This window comes from Adiantum capillus-veneris, chromosome 19 (genome assembly GCF_014529385.1).
Source record: "Adiantum capillus-veneris isolate H3 chromosome 19, ASM1452938v2, whole genome shotgun sequence".
Classification (NCBI taxonomy): domain Eukaryota; kingdom Viridiplantae; phylum Streptophyta; class Polypodiopsida; order Polypodiales; family Pteridaceae; genus Adiantum; species Adiantum capillus-veneris.
This window is the reverse complement of record NC_140949.1, coordinates 28,103,418-28,118,339: the sequence shown is the minus strand read 5'-3', so window position 1 is coordinate 28,118,339 and position 14,922 is coordinate 28,103,418. Positions and strand designations below refer to the sequence as shown.

Below are 14,922 nucleotides of genomic sequence, written 5' to 3'. Positions count from 1 at the left end.
ATTTTCATACCATGTATCCTCTTTGCAGCACCTAAATCTTTCATTGAAAAATATTTGGACAGCTCCTCTTTTAGGTCTTTGATGTCCTGCATGTTAGCACTTGCAATCAACATATCAACAACATACAACATTAGGATGATGAATTTCCCATCTCCCAAATTCTTCGTGTAGACACAGTGATCCGAGTTGCATGTTGTGAATCCATGATCCAACATCCATCGATCAAACTTCAAGTACCATTGTCTTGATGCTTGCTTTAAACCATACAAGCTCTTCTTTAATCTGCAAACCATTTTCTCCTTACCATTTACTTCATACCCCTTTGGTTGAAGCATGTAGATTTCCTCCTCTAAGTCACCGTGAGGGAATGCCGTATTTACATCCATTTGCTTTAGATCATGAGCAGCCACAAGGCTTAAGACAAGCCTAATTGAGTTCATTTTTACAACAGGAGAAAATATTTCATTGAAGTCAATACCTTTCTTTTCAGAAAAACCTTTTACCACAAGCCTAGACTTGTACCTTTTCTTCCCACCTCCTTCTTCCTTTAGCTTGTACACCCATTTGTTTTGAAGTGCCCACTTACCTTTAGGCAACTCAACCAACTCCCATGTTTGGTTGCGATGTAGTGAGTCCATCTCCACTTGAATGCTCTTCGTCCATTCTTCTTTGGATTCATGTTGCATAGCTTCTTCGTATGATTCCGGCTCTCCAGAATCTGAGATCAAGAGATGGTTGAAGGAAGGGAAAAACCTTTCTGGAGGTCTACTTGCTCTTGTAGATCTTAGGGGAATAGGTTGAGGCTCCTCATTTGGTTGACATTGTTGCACATTGTCACCGTTTGCAGTCCTTGAGTCTTCACCATCCTCAAGCTCCATGTACTCATCACCTTTTTCTTTTGTTTGTTTTCTTTCCAAGTAATCTTTGTACATATTTTGTTCGTTAAAAATTACATCCCTACTCCTTAAGATTTTACCATCTTCAGGATTCCATAGGCGATACCCAAATTCTCCTTCTCCATAGCCAATGAAGAAACACTTTTTGGACTTTTCATCTAGCTTTGATCTTAGGCTTCTATCTATGTGCATGAAAGACTCACACCCAAACACTTTGAGAAATGCATAATTCACCGGTTTACCTGTCCATGCCTCTTCTGGATCTCCCCCATCCAATGCCGTTGAGGGTGACCGATTGATTAAGTATACAGACGTACTTACAGCTTTCGCCCAAAGCTCAAGCGGTAGGCCTGCATGTAGCCGCATGCTTCGTGCTCGTTCCATGATTGTCCTGTTCATCCTTTCCGAAATCCCATTTTGTTGAGGTGTCCTTGGGGTTGTCCTTTGCCTCTGAATGCCATTGCTAGCACAAAAGCTTCCAAAAGCTTGGCTGCAATATTCACCTCCATTGTCGGATCTGAGGCATTTAACCTTGGTACCTGTTTCATTCTCTTTCCACCTTTCAAATATGGAAAATACATCGATTTATTCTTCATGACATAAACCCATGTTTTTCTAGTTGCATCGTCTATGAATGTTACATAGTACAATGAGCCACCAAGTGATGGTGTACTTGCAGGACCCCAAACATCAGAATCAACCAACTAAAGTTTTTTATTTTTTCTTTCATTTCTTGATTTTTGAAATTTTATCCTCTTTTGTTTACCATAAACACAATCTTCACAGAACTCTAAGTCCACTTCTTTCAAACCTGGTAATAGCTTCTTTGTTTGAAGGATTTGCATTCCTTTGGCACTCATATGCCCAAGTCAGTAGTGCCACACCGCACTGTCAACTTCTGTAGTTGCTGCACAAGCTGAAGGTTGCGTGCTACCAGTACACAAGTAAAGTGTACCGACTTTTTCACCCTTGGCAACCACCAAAGATACCTTTGAGATCTTCGATCGTTTGTTTTCGAATGCAATGTTGTGACCTTCATCGTCCAATTGTCCTGTAGAGATCAAATTTTTGCGAAGAGAAGGAACATGCCTAACATCTTTAAGCTTCCATTCATTTCCGTTAGCAGTTTTGACAGAAACTGTACCTTTGCCGAGAATCTCACAAGCTTCATCATCTCCCAAGTATACATACCCAAAATTACCTTTGGTGTAGTCTTGGAAATGTTTCTTGCGTGGTGTCGCATGGAATGAAGCCCCGGAATCTATATCCAGGAATTGGACACATTGTCTAATGAGAGAATTAGAGCATCTTGCTCTACTTTACCTGCCACATTAGCCTCTGATGTTGGCTTGTTGTCTTGAAACTCTGTCTCCTTCTTCTTCTTGGACCAGCAATCCTTCTTGACGCGGCCCTTCTTGCCGCAGTTCCAACATTCAAGAACTGACTTTGTGCGTGACTTGCTCCGCCTTGAGCGATCACGACCCTTTTGGCTTTTGAACCTCTCCTTAGGCATTCCTCTTGTTTCCACTGATAGTGCAGCACTTGATGATTATCCTGTGCTTCTCCATCGCATTTCCTCGCTTAGGAGAACACCCACAACATCATCAAACTTAAGAGTATTTGTGCCAGAGATAGAATTACTTAGAGCCATCACAAGGCTGTCCCAACTATCCGGTAGAGATGATAGTATAAGGAGAGCTCACACTTTGTCATCGAAATTGCTTTTCACTGATCGAAGTTGACTTATGTTTGTGTTAAAGTCATTTAGGTATTATGCAACTGAACCATTCTCTGTCATCCTTAGATTGAACAAGCGCTTCATAAGAAATACCTTATTGGATACCGATGGTTTCTCGTAGAAGTCATCAAGTGACTTCATCAAGTCCTCCGTGGTCTTCATCTCCGAAACATTGAAGGCCACCGTTGACGCCAAGCTTAACCGGATTGTTCCCAGTGCCTTTCGATCAAGGACAATCCATGCTTTATCTGCCATTGTTGCGGGCTTCTTCGCAAGACCGCCTAGTGGAAAATAGAGGTCCTTCTGGTAGAGATAGTCTTCAATCTGCATCTTCCAATGTTGGTAGTTTTTGTCGTTGAACTTCTCAATCTTGAGCTTCCCTTCCTCCACCATAACTCCCACTCAATTCAAGGAATCCTTTCCTGGAGATAATTTAGCTACGAGCAAACCTTGCTCTGATACCAGTTGTTAGGAAATAAGACGTACCTAAATAGATATTTGAGTAGATTACTTAATGGAGAGAGATAGATTTCACACACAAGAGATTATAGAGTAGAGAGAGAGAGAGAGAGTACACACGATATACGTGGTTCACCCAATGTGAGCTACATCCATGGGAAAGCAGCCACTCAATGGCTTTAGTACTTCAAAACAAGAAGTAGTTTACAAAGGGATTATACCCTTAATGGAGCTCCCGCCTTGCTTCACTCTCACCACCTCACATTCACCTTGTTGCATCAACTTCACACTATGAAATGTGTGTAGAAATGGCTTCCTTTTATAGGCCAAAAGGGCTGCCCTCTCTTATGAGAGGCAGCCATGTGTAGCCGCCCTTGTGTGAATAAGTCCAAATTGGACCCTCCAATCCGCCCATGTGTGGCCGCCCTTGTGTAGACAAATCCGCTTTTGAATTCGGCCACCGGCCATTGACTTCGGACCATCGGCCACCGGCCAACCGATGGTTGTTTTCCGACCACTTTCCGGCCGCCGTCCGGCCATAATATTCCAGCAAAAAGGAATATTCCGGTGAGTGATTTTCCTTTACGCACGATGGCTTATCCTCATAATGGGGGCCTTACAAATGTGCGCTTTTACCACAGAAAATTACAAGGGTAAATCAGGCTCCATAATTAACAGGTAATGAGGTGGCCGATGAACCACCCAAAATGGAGAAATAAAACGTGGTACTCAGATGCACCAATGAGACAGAGCGCCTTAACACAGATAGCACATATCTAGGACTTTATAAGTTCAAAAATGGAGAACAAACACTCTATTAGAGATGTAACAAGCCTCGCATCAAAAATTTGATAGACAAAAAAAAATGTATTTTTACACGTACACGGATGGCAAAAGTATTCAGGTGGTCATAATGGACAAGTATGGCCAAAAGTACTCTCCAATGGATCGTAAGGAATTAGAGAGATATACATATTTTGGAGGACCACTCCACCAATACTATGTAAATTTGAAAGAGGTAAAAACCACGATTACTCACACCAGACCTAAGCCTATAGCCATGAGCCCCTTGAGAACCAGGGTGGAGGATTCTTATGGACATGAACGAGTCCCAAAAACCGAACCTTTAGGATCCATGGCTTCTAGGGCTTCCATGAAGCACACATAGGGACAGTACTATTCCTGACATTACTTACACCACTGGAATCCCTCCGACTATTACACAAGATCGACTTGCTGAACGTATAGCAGATAGGATACCACTGTTGGTACCAAGAGGAGATTATGAACCTAGAGAAGTCACACCAGGCGGACTAGGAGTTATTAGAATGGTTGCAAAAACCAGACGTATGTGACCATCTCAGGTGGCAAAAATGCGTACCCAAAAAGCATAATGGATTTGGAGAGCCGTATATCCATGTGTCAATCTTCAAACAAGTGTTGAGAGCAGAACGGGTAACTGATTTCTACACTCAATATGAAGATTTTGGGTTGACATTAGAAGGTACTGCCTTGACTTGGTTCCAACCATTAAACAACTTGGAATTACCAAGTATTGAGCAACTTCTCCGTGAATTCGCTAAGGAATTCTCAAAAAGAGGGATCAAGCATAACATTGTTTCCCAGATCTATGCATTTAGGCAAAAGGAAAAGGAGAAAGTGAAGGAAGCATCGCTTCATTTCAAGCAGTACATAGAAAGATGCCTGCTCGAGAACTACCTTAGGATGAAAGACTATCTGTCATACAAGGATTGCGAAATGACACTCTCAAAAAGGACTTGCACTTCAAGGGATGTGTAACTTTTGAGCAAGTCACAAAAGAGGTGTTGTATCCTATAGATAACTGTAAGGCATATGGGGAGGTGAGTGAAGACACAGATTAGGGGATGAGTAGCACCTCTTCAAACACTAGTAAGTCCATGACAAAATTGGGAGGGCAAAACCCAACTGTGTCGGACGTCGATCAAATGATCGAGGAAGTGATCAGGAGGATAAACCAAGGAAACATGACGAACCCAAACACACGACAACCGCCCACCCAAAAATGTGATACTTGTGGAGGAGATCATCCAACCCAGTGGTGAAACCTTCAACAAAGGCGAGGAGTAAACGCACAGAAAATATTGAAATGGTGTGCTACAGAACAAAAATGGACCAACCATGAAACTCACGAATGTTTCTATAATTGGAACTATGTTAGAGAGAGACAATACGGACCACATGGAGGACAAAAACTTCCGCCCCCTCCAAGGTACCAAGTAGGGCCAAATAACGCAATCTTAAAGCAAGAAAATCTCAACCTATGTTGGGACATCAACCTCGCTTACCCCAAGAAAATAGGGCTATGGTAAGGATTCCTCAACCCATAGAACCGCCTTCTGATTAGAGTATGGTCCAAGTAGTCTCATACCGGGGAGATTCAAACAATAATTATGAGAGGAGATTTGATCGGAATGTATATGCTCCAGAGAGACATAATCCATGGATAATTCTTGAAGATATGTCCAAGCCCTTATACATAGCATAGACAAATAAAAACCATTACTTGGTTGATGAGAATATGCTCATGTTCATGGCAAATTAGGGCTACAAACCTAGAGGCTACCCTCCTGAACAAGACAAGCGATGGGGGATCCATAGGCTTCTCCACCACCTGTAGGACCATGCTATGAATGTGGCAGTGATCATTGGGCTAGAGTTTGTCCAAACAAAGGAGAACGGTTGAAATTTTTTGGATTCTGTGATGGATGCACGATTGACCATCTCATTCCACACTGTCCAAAAAACCTTGAAAACAAAGAAAAATCAATCATGAATAAAATGGGGATTGTGCCAAGCTCAAGTGGATCAGAAATAGAACCGAACATTTTGATAAATGCAATCACTAGAGCTCAAGCACATGAGGCAGCAAGGAACGTCCCAGCCAACCAAACAGAGATAGAAAATTTGTCTGCTCGAACCCCTAGGAAATCCTAGAAGGCAAAATGAGACAAGATGAAAGACAAAAGAAAAAAGAAAAAAACGGCATTGGAAACCAAATTACTGAAAACAGAGGAACAACTTCAAAGGGAAAGAGATCTTAAGGGCAACAACAAGATAAAAAAAACATCGGATCCACCATCAGGAGGGTCGATCTTGGTAGACAAGGTTTTCGAACCTTTGGACACAATTCTGACAGCTTACAAGGCAAGGCTAAAGCCTAACCAAACCCAAGAGGATAGGTGGTTAATGTACCCTCATCCAGGATATGAGAAAGAGAGGCTAAAGATGTGCAAGGAGCTCATCCAAGCCGCTCAAGCGCTTATGGAACCATCAGTTCCTACGGCTCCAAAAACTCAGGTACTAATCCGAGAAAAGATTCAGGAGTTAGAGGGGCGGGGAATTGAAAAGAATAACCTACCAAATCCTGTAGACGAAACACCATTGTATACGAGGGTGGTAGCCAATACAATAGATGGAACGTATTCTCAAGTACCACTGCCAACTCTGGAGGTAGAAGAACAATGGCCTCAAGAGCTATGGGAACAGATCAGGAATAGAAAATATGGAAGTGCCACACTTGTGTCAGCTCCTATCCCAGAAATCCACCTGGAACATGAGCTCTATCCAAACGACATTAGATCACTATATGGTGATGCAGGTACAACGATATCAAAAAACAGTAAACCGTAGTTGTTGAAGACTTTGCCTTCATTTATTGGTAGCCCATGAAACTCGGTTGGAGGTAAGGAAAGTACCATCTTAATGGAAAGCCAATCCTAAGGTGATAGATACTACATCTCTTCACGAGCTGATGTCATACCTATCCATTGTACATTGACTATGTCAGAGTTACTGCATATTAGACCGCATCTTTGAGATGAGGTCGGGAAAAAATGGGGCTGGTAATTCTTTCACCCGAGGCTTCTCCAAACACACTAAGACGCAACCCTCAAAACAAACTAAACATGATCCAGTACCAGTAACAAAGTAGGGGATTATTGTGAAGGTGAAGAAGGAAATACTACCCTACAGGTGGAGTACAAAGAGTTCAAGTTGATAGCAATATTGGATAGTGGTGCGGGAATAGCCATAGATACCAAAGCAATGTAGAAAATGGGGAAAACCTGCTCTTCGAGAGACGATAATGAAACTTCAATTGGCAGATGGGTATCTAGAAAGATCCATGGCATCTTAGAGCAGATTGTGGTAACCTCTTGCGGCATTGCATATGAACACACTTTTGCTATTATGAATTTTGATGAGAGCAACAATTTTGACATCATATTGGGAAGACCATTCATGCGTCAGCTCAAAAGGGTGCAAGATTGGGGTTATGAATATATCTAAGGAACAAGGATGTCACTACGAAAATTAGTTTTATGGATCATAACTATAGAGACGTAGAAAGAACCCCAAGAGAAGACTTTCACTCCACAATTGACCAAGAAGGAGGAATACCGGCATGGCTACAAAACAAAGCTCACCAGTGGGCAGAAGAAGTTTCAAAAGGTGGAAGTCTAAAAAGGGAAAATTACACTCTGATAGGACTGCTCAATACGAGGCATATATACCAGAGCCTTTCCCAGAAGAGATGTTCGAACCTTTGGATGGCAACAAATACTAGCCACTCTTGATGTTTGTGTAAACGAGGTGACCCTCACGGAATTCTATGATGAGGAAGGGTATGATACCATTCCATTCAGATGATGGGTGTTAGCCTAACTCCTAAGTCAGAGGGGGAAGTCCCTGATTGGGACGAGGTTGCCAAGTGCCGACGCATAGTGGATGAAATCTCTGTAAGAGATCTTGACCAAATGGAGGAAAAAGATTTTCAAGACTCTACTGATAAGATTCTAGAGGATAATGCGGATGATGAGCTATCTAATAGCTTGAGTCAGAGCATCAAACGGAAGGATCAACGGGTGATCCTCTATTAAGTGAAGAAACGTAGTACTTAAGATTAGTAGAAGCGGCTGACTGCCTCAAGGACAGGATATCAAAGAAATACATGAAACTTGACTCAACCAAAACAAAATTGAAGAAGGCAACACAAAAACCAGGAAAAGGGAGTAATACCAGAAAATTGACTAAGTTGTCCAAAATGGAGCGCAAAAACAAATGCAGTGAGTTGAAGCGAGCCTTGAAGGAAGTTTAGACAACAGAAATGGAAATTGATGAGGAATCGAATGATGATAAATTTGATGCACCTTCTCACTATAAGAAGTATACCATTCAGGATAGGATAATCGTGGTGCAAAAACCCAAACGAGAAGGAACCAGGAATTTCATATGATGGGCCTGAAAACGTAAAATGCATCGACTTAGCAGAACCAGCTGAGGAGCCTAAAACGACATACATTGCCACAGACCAGACTGACAAAGAAGAGCAACTTCTAGTCGATATGCTCAGATGGTACAAAGATGTCTTTGCATGGTCATACAAAGATCTAAAGGGGATAGATCCTGAGATCTGTCACCACACGATTCCCCTTAAGAGTGATGCCAGACCCCGCAGACAACGTCCTTACACGTACAATAAAACTTTTTCCGAGAAATTTTGAAGGAGGAGATAGACAAACTGAAGGACGCCGAGTTTATCTACGAGATTGAATACACCGATTGGGTGTCCCCAATTATGGTGGTACCCAAAAAGAACGGCAAACTGTGTGTCTGTGTAAACCTCAAACAGGTAAATACAGCCACCATCAGGGATAACTATCCACTACCAATAACAGATTATGTTATTGAGAAGGTAGCAGGGAAAGAGGACAATAGTTTCTTGGATGGATTCTCAGGCTACAAACATGACGATTAAAGCGGAAGATCAATATAAGATAGCTTTTGCAACAGAGTGGGTTATATTTGCCTATAGGGTAATGCCTTCCGGCGTGATCGATGCCCTGGCTACATTTCAAAGACTAATGAGCCACGTAGAACGTATCATCTTTGAAAAATGCAAAATGTATCGTATTTTCTTAAACCCGAAAAAATGCATCTTCATGGTAAGACAATGTAGAATTTTGGGCCACATTGTGTCCAAAAACGGAATTTCAACTAATCAAGAAAAGGTACAAATAATTGATGCACTTCCGAGACCAACGCAGATGAAAGAAGTACAAGCATTAATGGGGCATTGCGGGTACTACAGGCGTTTCATATATATGTACGTGGTAATAGCTAAGCCGTTATACGCCCTCATTGCTAAGCTTGAATGGACGGAGGAATGTGATCAGGCTTTCCAAAAGTTTAAGCAGCAATTAGTTTCGGCTCCAATTTTACAAGCGCCTGACTGGAGCAAAATATTTCATGTCCATGTGGATGCATCAGCCTATGCCATCGGGTGCATATTAGCCCAACCACGAGAGAAGAAAATGGATTTTCCCATTTGCTACTCTACTTGGCAACTAAACAGCGTAGAGAGAAATTATACCACTATGGAAAGAGAAGGTCTGGGAATGATCTATGCTGTCAAGAAATTTAGACACTACCTTTTAGCAAACATTTTGTCTTCTTTGTGGATCATCAAGCACTGCTATATCGAGTAAACAAACCTTGCAACACTGGAAGAATTGTTTGTTGAGGGGACCACACACAAAAGAGCAGATCATCTTTCACAACTATTTCATGGGGAAGAACCGGAGGGTGTCGATGATGACCTTCCTGATTCACATCTATTTAACATCAAAATTGTGTCGAGATGGAGTGAAGAGGTCATTCATCTACTCACAATTGGCTCAATGCAGATAGAAAGACAACCATCAATTATCCATCAAACATGGAATCTCTAGATTTTAGCAGGATGACTGTACAAACACGGTAAGGATGAGATATTGCGACTATGCGTACAACCCGAAGATACCACCTACTACCTCAAACAGGCTCATATAAAAAATACGGGATTTCACAATGGTGAAACACAGACTGAACAACGGCTATAGAGACTAGGAGTCTACTGGCCAAACATAGAACACAGTGTCCATACATATGTAAAATCCTGCGGTAGTTGTACAAACAACCACCAATGGAACATTCCACCCTGTTTCGAGTAGTACAAGCACCTAAATGGAGCGCTCACATAGTTGAGTACTTAAAAAATCAGACCTTTCCAGAGGAATGGGGCAAAGCAAGAATGAAAAATGTAGCAGAAGAGGCCAAAAAGTATTTGCTCATTGCCTACCAACTATATAGGCGGGGAAAGGAAAAACAACTACAGTTGTGTGCTACAGAAATCGAATATTACGTTATCCTAGATCAAGCACACTTAGGACATCCAGGGGGCCATTTCTCGGCTGATAAAACGGCAAGACTCGTGCTACACTCAGGCATATGGTGGCAAACCCTGTTTATGGATGCAAAGACATATGTCAAACGTTGTGATGAATGTCAATGCACAAAACCGCCCCAAAGGAGAGATGAAATTCCACTGAGGCCCATGATGGGTGTACGTGCTTGTGCCAAATGGGGCATTGACTTGATTGGTCCCATTATACCTCCAGGATATAGTACTCATGCACAATACATCATCGTAGCAACAGACTACGTGACGAAATGGGCGGAAGCAAAAGCAACCCCAAAAAATGATGCAAGAACACTCAGCTCCTTTTCAAAAAATTCTTTACAAGATATGGACTACCAATCAAAATAGTGAGTGATAGGGGAACACACCTTTTAAACGTCGTTATTGAAAGCCTCCTTGATGAATTCATGGTGGTCCATCACAAATCGGCACCCTATCATCCGCAAGCTAATGGGAAGGCAGAGAGTACAAACAAGATCCTATGCACCGTACTCACCAAAATAGTCAGCGACTCAAGAAATGATTGGGATCAAAAGCTACACACAGCCTTATGGAACGACTCCATTGGAACGACTCCATTGGAACGACTCCCTTTAACTTGGTATTTGGGATTAATGCAATCCTACCACTGGAATTCCTAATCAAAACCCGAAGAGTGGCAGCGCAATTAGGATGGACGGGCCATGAGCTATCAAAGAGATTAGACAGCCTGGAGCAATTAGATGGAACCAGAGTTAGAGCGATAGCTGGGATATATGCTCACAAAAAACAAATGAAAGATTTCCATGATCAACACGTAATTGGAAAGGAATTCCAAAAAGGGGATTACGTTCTCATGTATACCCTCAAACAGCACTCCAAAAAACTCAAAAAGCGAGGAATGGGGCCTTTTGTAATACATGATATATCGCAAAGTGGTGCCATCAAGCTTGCAACATTAGCAAGAGAGGAGATGCCTAACTGGACGAGTGGCTGTAGATTAAAGAAATATCTTTTTTTGCTAACACCAGAAGAACTCGCAACACTATATGCAGCAGCTCAGCACCGACATCAAGCACAGAACATTCGAGAACAAGCAGAACAGTAAGCAAACTTCCAGAGGAAAGCACAACAGAATGTTGAGATTGCTTCGATAACATCCATACAAACGACAGATACATGGTTAGGAGAATGGATCTACGCATTCATTTACAACTTGCCAATGGCATCACCGAAAGAGCCTTAGTGGACACATGGCTAGAGATAATGTGGTTAACTACTCCATTTTAAAAAAAATCACGCGGGAACCTCTAATGCCCAACACTATGGGGTTCAAAGTAGCAAACAAAGGCATTATGGACAGTCTGGGCCACATAAATTTACCAATCACCATTGCTGGAGCAGTTTATCCACATCAATTTCATGTGGTAGAAGATCAACATCTTAACAAAGAAGTTATTCTAGGAGTGCCGTGGATGCGCACTTATCAAGCCACGCCAAACTGGGAGGAGAATACCTTACTCCTCAAACACGAGGGCCAATCTTTCACCACACCATTTGTACAAACGGACCATTTATGGGAACCTCTACCATCACCACATGCACCCTCTCAACGATATTCCACAACCATGGTCAAGAAAATATCGGGGTTAAAAATTCGGTCATGGAAACCAAGCCTAGGCAATTGTGGATACCAAAATGACAAACCAATACATGTTAGTCTACATTGCCTCCTCCACAAATTGCCCACCGTTGTTGTCACACGACCTAAGCCAATAGACCACTATCTTCGACAACCAAACACTACCAAGTGGGTATGGCAACAAAAACAAACTTGCCAGCACCATTCCTCTTCTAGAGACTGCAAACCCAAGAAATTTCAGTGGCGACCAAAACAAAGCCAAAAAACAATCCAACCATCGGCATCAAAACTTTTGCATGTCACAGTGAAACACAGAGCACGTCTTCTCCAATTACTATTGTTCGGCCCACGCAGCTTCAAGGCACCCTCTCCACCAACAGCCATTGAACATATTATTCAGCATCTCTCTCTTGCACAACATTTTGTTTCCCCATGCATATCTTCCATCAGCATCCTAGAGCTACACTATACGGCTATGCATAGACACGTGCTTTGTTCCCAAGCACTCTGACACGTCGAGGACGAGTCACTCTAGGAAGGGGGAAAAATGTGGCAGGATTATCATTTGTATATATTATTATTATCATCTTACTTCTTTTCGTTTTGTTTCCTTTCTTTTTCTTTAAAAAACAATCTTTTCAGAGCTTGACAAACTCTTAGTTGGCATAATCATAAGCCATACCGTCACCATCTAATACCAAAATAAGAGTATGTATATAAGGGAGGTGACACTAATTCTGGCTAATTTTTGGCCGACTAATACTCATTCTAAATAAATTTCTTTTACAAAAAAGAAAAACGACAGATAATCAAACAAAAATTGATAAGTCAAGCCAGGAAAGTCGGAATTGACTTTTGAAAGCAAACGTCCAAACTTCAAATCAAGGACTTCGAACATGGCAAATATGGAAAGATTTGACACAAGATGAATTTTGAGCCAACTTTTGAAGGATCAAAACTACATATCAAATGCCATTTGTAAAGCGAGTGTCAGAATGACGAACGGTTTGAATAGCAGGTGATATGAACAACAAGATATGATCAATGAAGTTAAGTACAAATGGGGCATTCCGGGTAGACTATGAACATATAGTCAAATCGGGCAACATAAGCTCATTTGCATTCGGAGAGAGAGAGAGAGAGAGAGAGAGAGAGAGAGAGAGAGAGAGAGAGAGAGAGAGAGAGAGAGAGAGAGAGAGAGAGAGAGAGAGAGACATGAGCATATAGTTTTCGGAGTTGTTTCTGCCCGCTGTGAGCACCTCGGTGGATCTTACTACACTAGATTTGACAGGTATGATGAGTAACCTTGCAAGAGCATGTGTGTATGTCCCATACTGCATCAACAATGCCAAAACAACAGATCAGAGTAGTACAAAGTCACAAAATTGGCAAACTAACAGGGCCATTGAGGAAGTCCAAAATCCATCAAAAACCAAAAATATTTCACCAGTAGACCCCAATTCGCTCACAAGATTAGACAGGGTACAGAGAAAAGTGGTGGAACATGGATCATGATCCATGTTCCCCAAACCCTAAAATCAAAGAAAATTGTTCAAGAGAACCCACAGTTGGGAAGGAACAAAATCCTATCACTGGTTTTTCAAAATGCACCCCAATATGGATCGTCATCCATGTTCCTTTTTGCCAAAATCAGGGTAAAAGTGGCTCAGTAGCTGGACAATGTACAAATAGTACTGGTGCTGCAAAATGATCACAAGAAGTTCTCTTAAGATCATCAAATCCTCTAGGATTGCTACTTTCAGTCTGCAAATGGTCTTTTGGTCATTTTTACAGGAAAAAAAGGTGGGATACCAAAGAAAAACTCATGAGGTCAAATGTTGGGATTCCAGCAAGACCCATAAAGAAAGGCTAAAGACAGAGTCCTGACAAGTTTTCAAATTAATGCTAAAGTCAATTGGGAGACTTCACACTCTCCTCGAAGTCTATCAACAAGAAAATGTAACCTAAGGATGGTGGTAGAATCAAAACTAAGCAAAGGTTTACTTGCAAAATGGTGAAAATTGCAGGATTCACTGTGTCGTCTCAAAAGGATTCAATGTCTGGTAGAATTTTCTAAGGAGCTATGCAAAGCTATGAACTATAGACCAAAATCATTAGAAATCAAAACAAAGATAGATCTCAGGCAAAACATCAGTCCAACAATGGTTGCCAAAAACAAATATGGTCAAAACAAAAAAAACATGGTCATAAACTAGAAAAGGGGGGCAAACTAAGGAAAAACATGTCCAAAGTTGAAAATATTTCACCAGTGTACTAGGAAATCCTATAGGAAAAACTGTGCATAAGAACTGTATCAAAATTTTGTCCAACATGGATCACGATCCATGTACCTTTTTGCCCAATATAAATAAAAACCATGCCATATGATTCAGTATGTTCAAGAAAGCCAAGCCATGGAGTTTCAAGCCATTTGAATCCCAAAATCCACTTCAAAATGCCAAAAACCTTTAAGTCTGCAAAAGGTTTTTAAAATTTAGCCCAAGTGTCAAACCATTGATCCAAATCTCAATTTTTTTGGACCAAGGCATAATCTAGGTGAACCCTACCAAATGGTATCATCAAATTTCCAAAATGTTGCCCAACATGGATCGCGATCCATGTACCTTCAACCCTAAATCCAGAGAAAATTGCTCAGTAGCATCCCCATATGCCTAGGAATAACTTCCCAAAGTTAGAATTTCAAAAATCATCCCAACAAGGATTGCGATCCATGTTCCTTTTTGTCAAAATTCATCTGTTACATTACATTCCTGTGCCTATAGTAATCTTAGATGCACTGGTGAAATTTGGTGAAATTTGGAGTAGTTTTGACAAAGTTATGCTCATCTTTCATTTTATGGTCGAGTTTACACTTTCTAGCAGTTCTAATCATTGGCTCAAACCTATTTTCAATGCTAGAGTTGATAGC

At 41.4% G+C, this 14,922-nt stretch overlaps 1 pseudogene; it reads left to right on the top strand.

Annotated features, from left to right (window-relative positions):
* The window catches only part of LOC147433752 (adenosylhomocysteinase 1-like), a 33,466-nt pseudogene that overhangs the window by 11,313 nt on the left and 7,231 nt on the right, over positions 1–14,922 (top strand).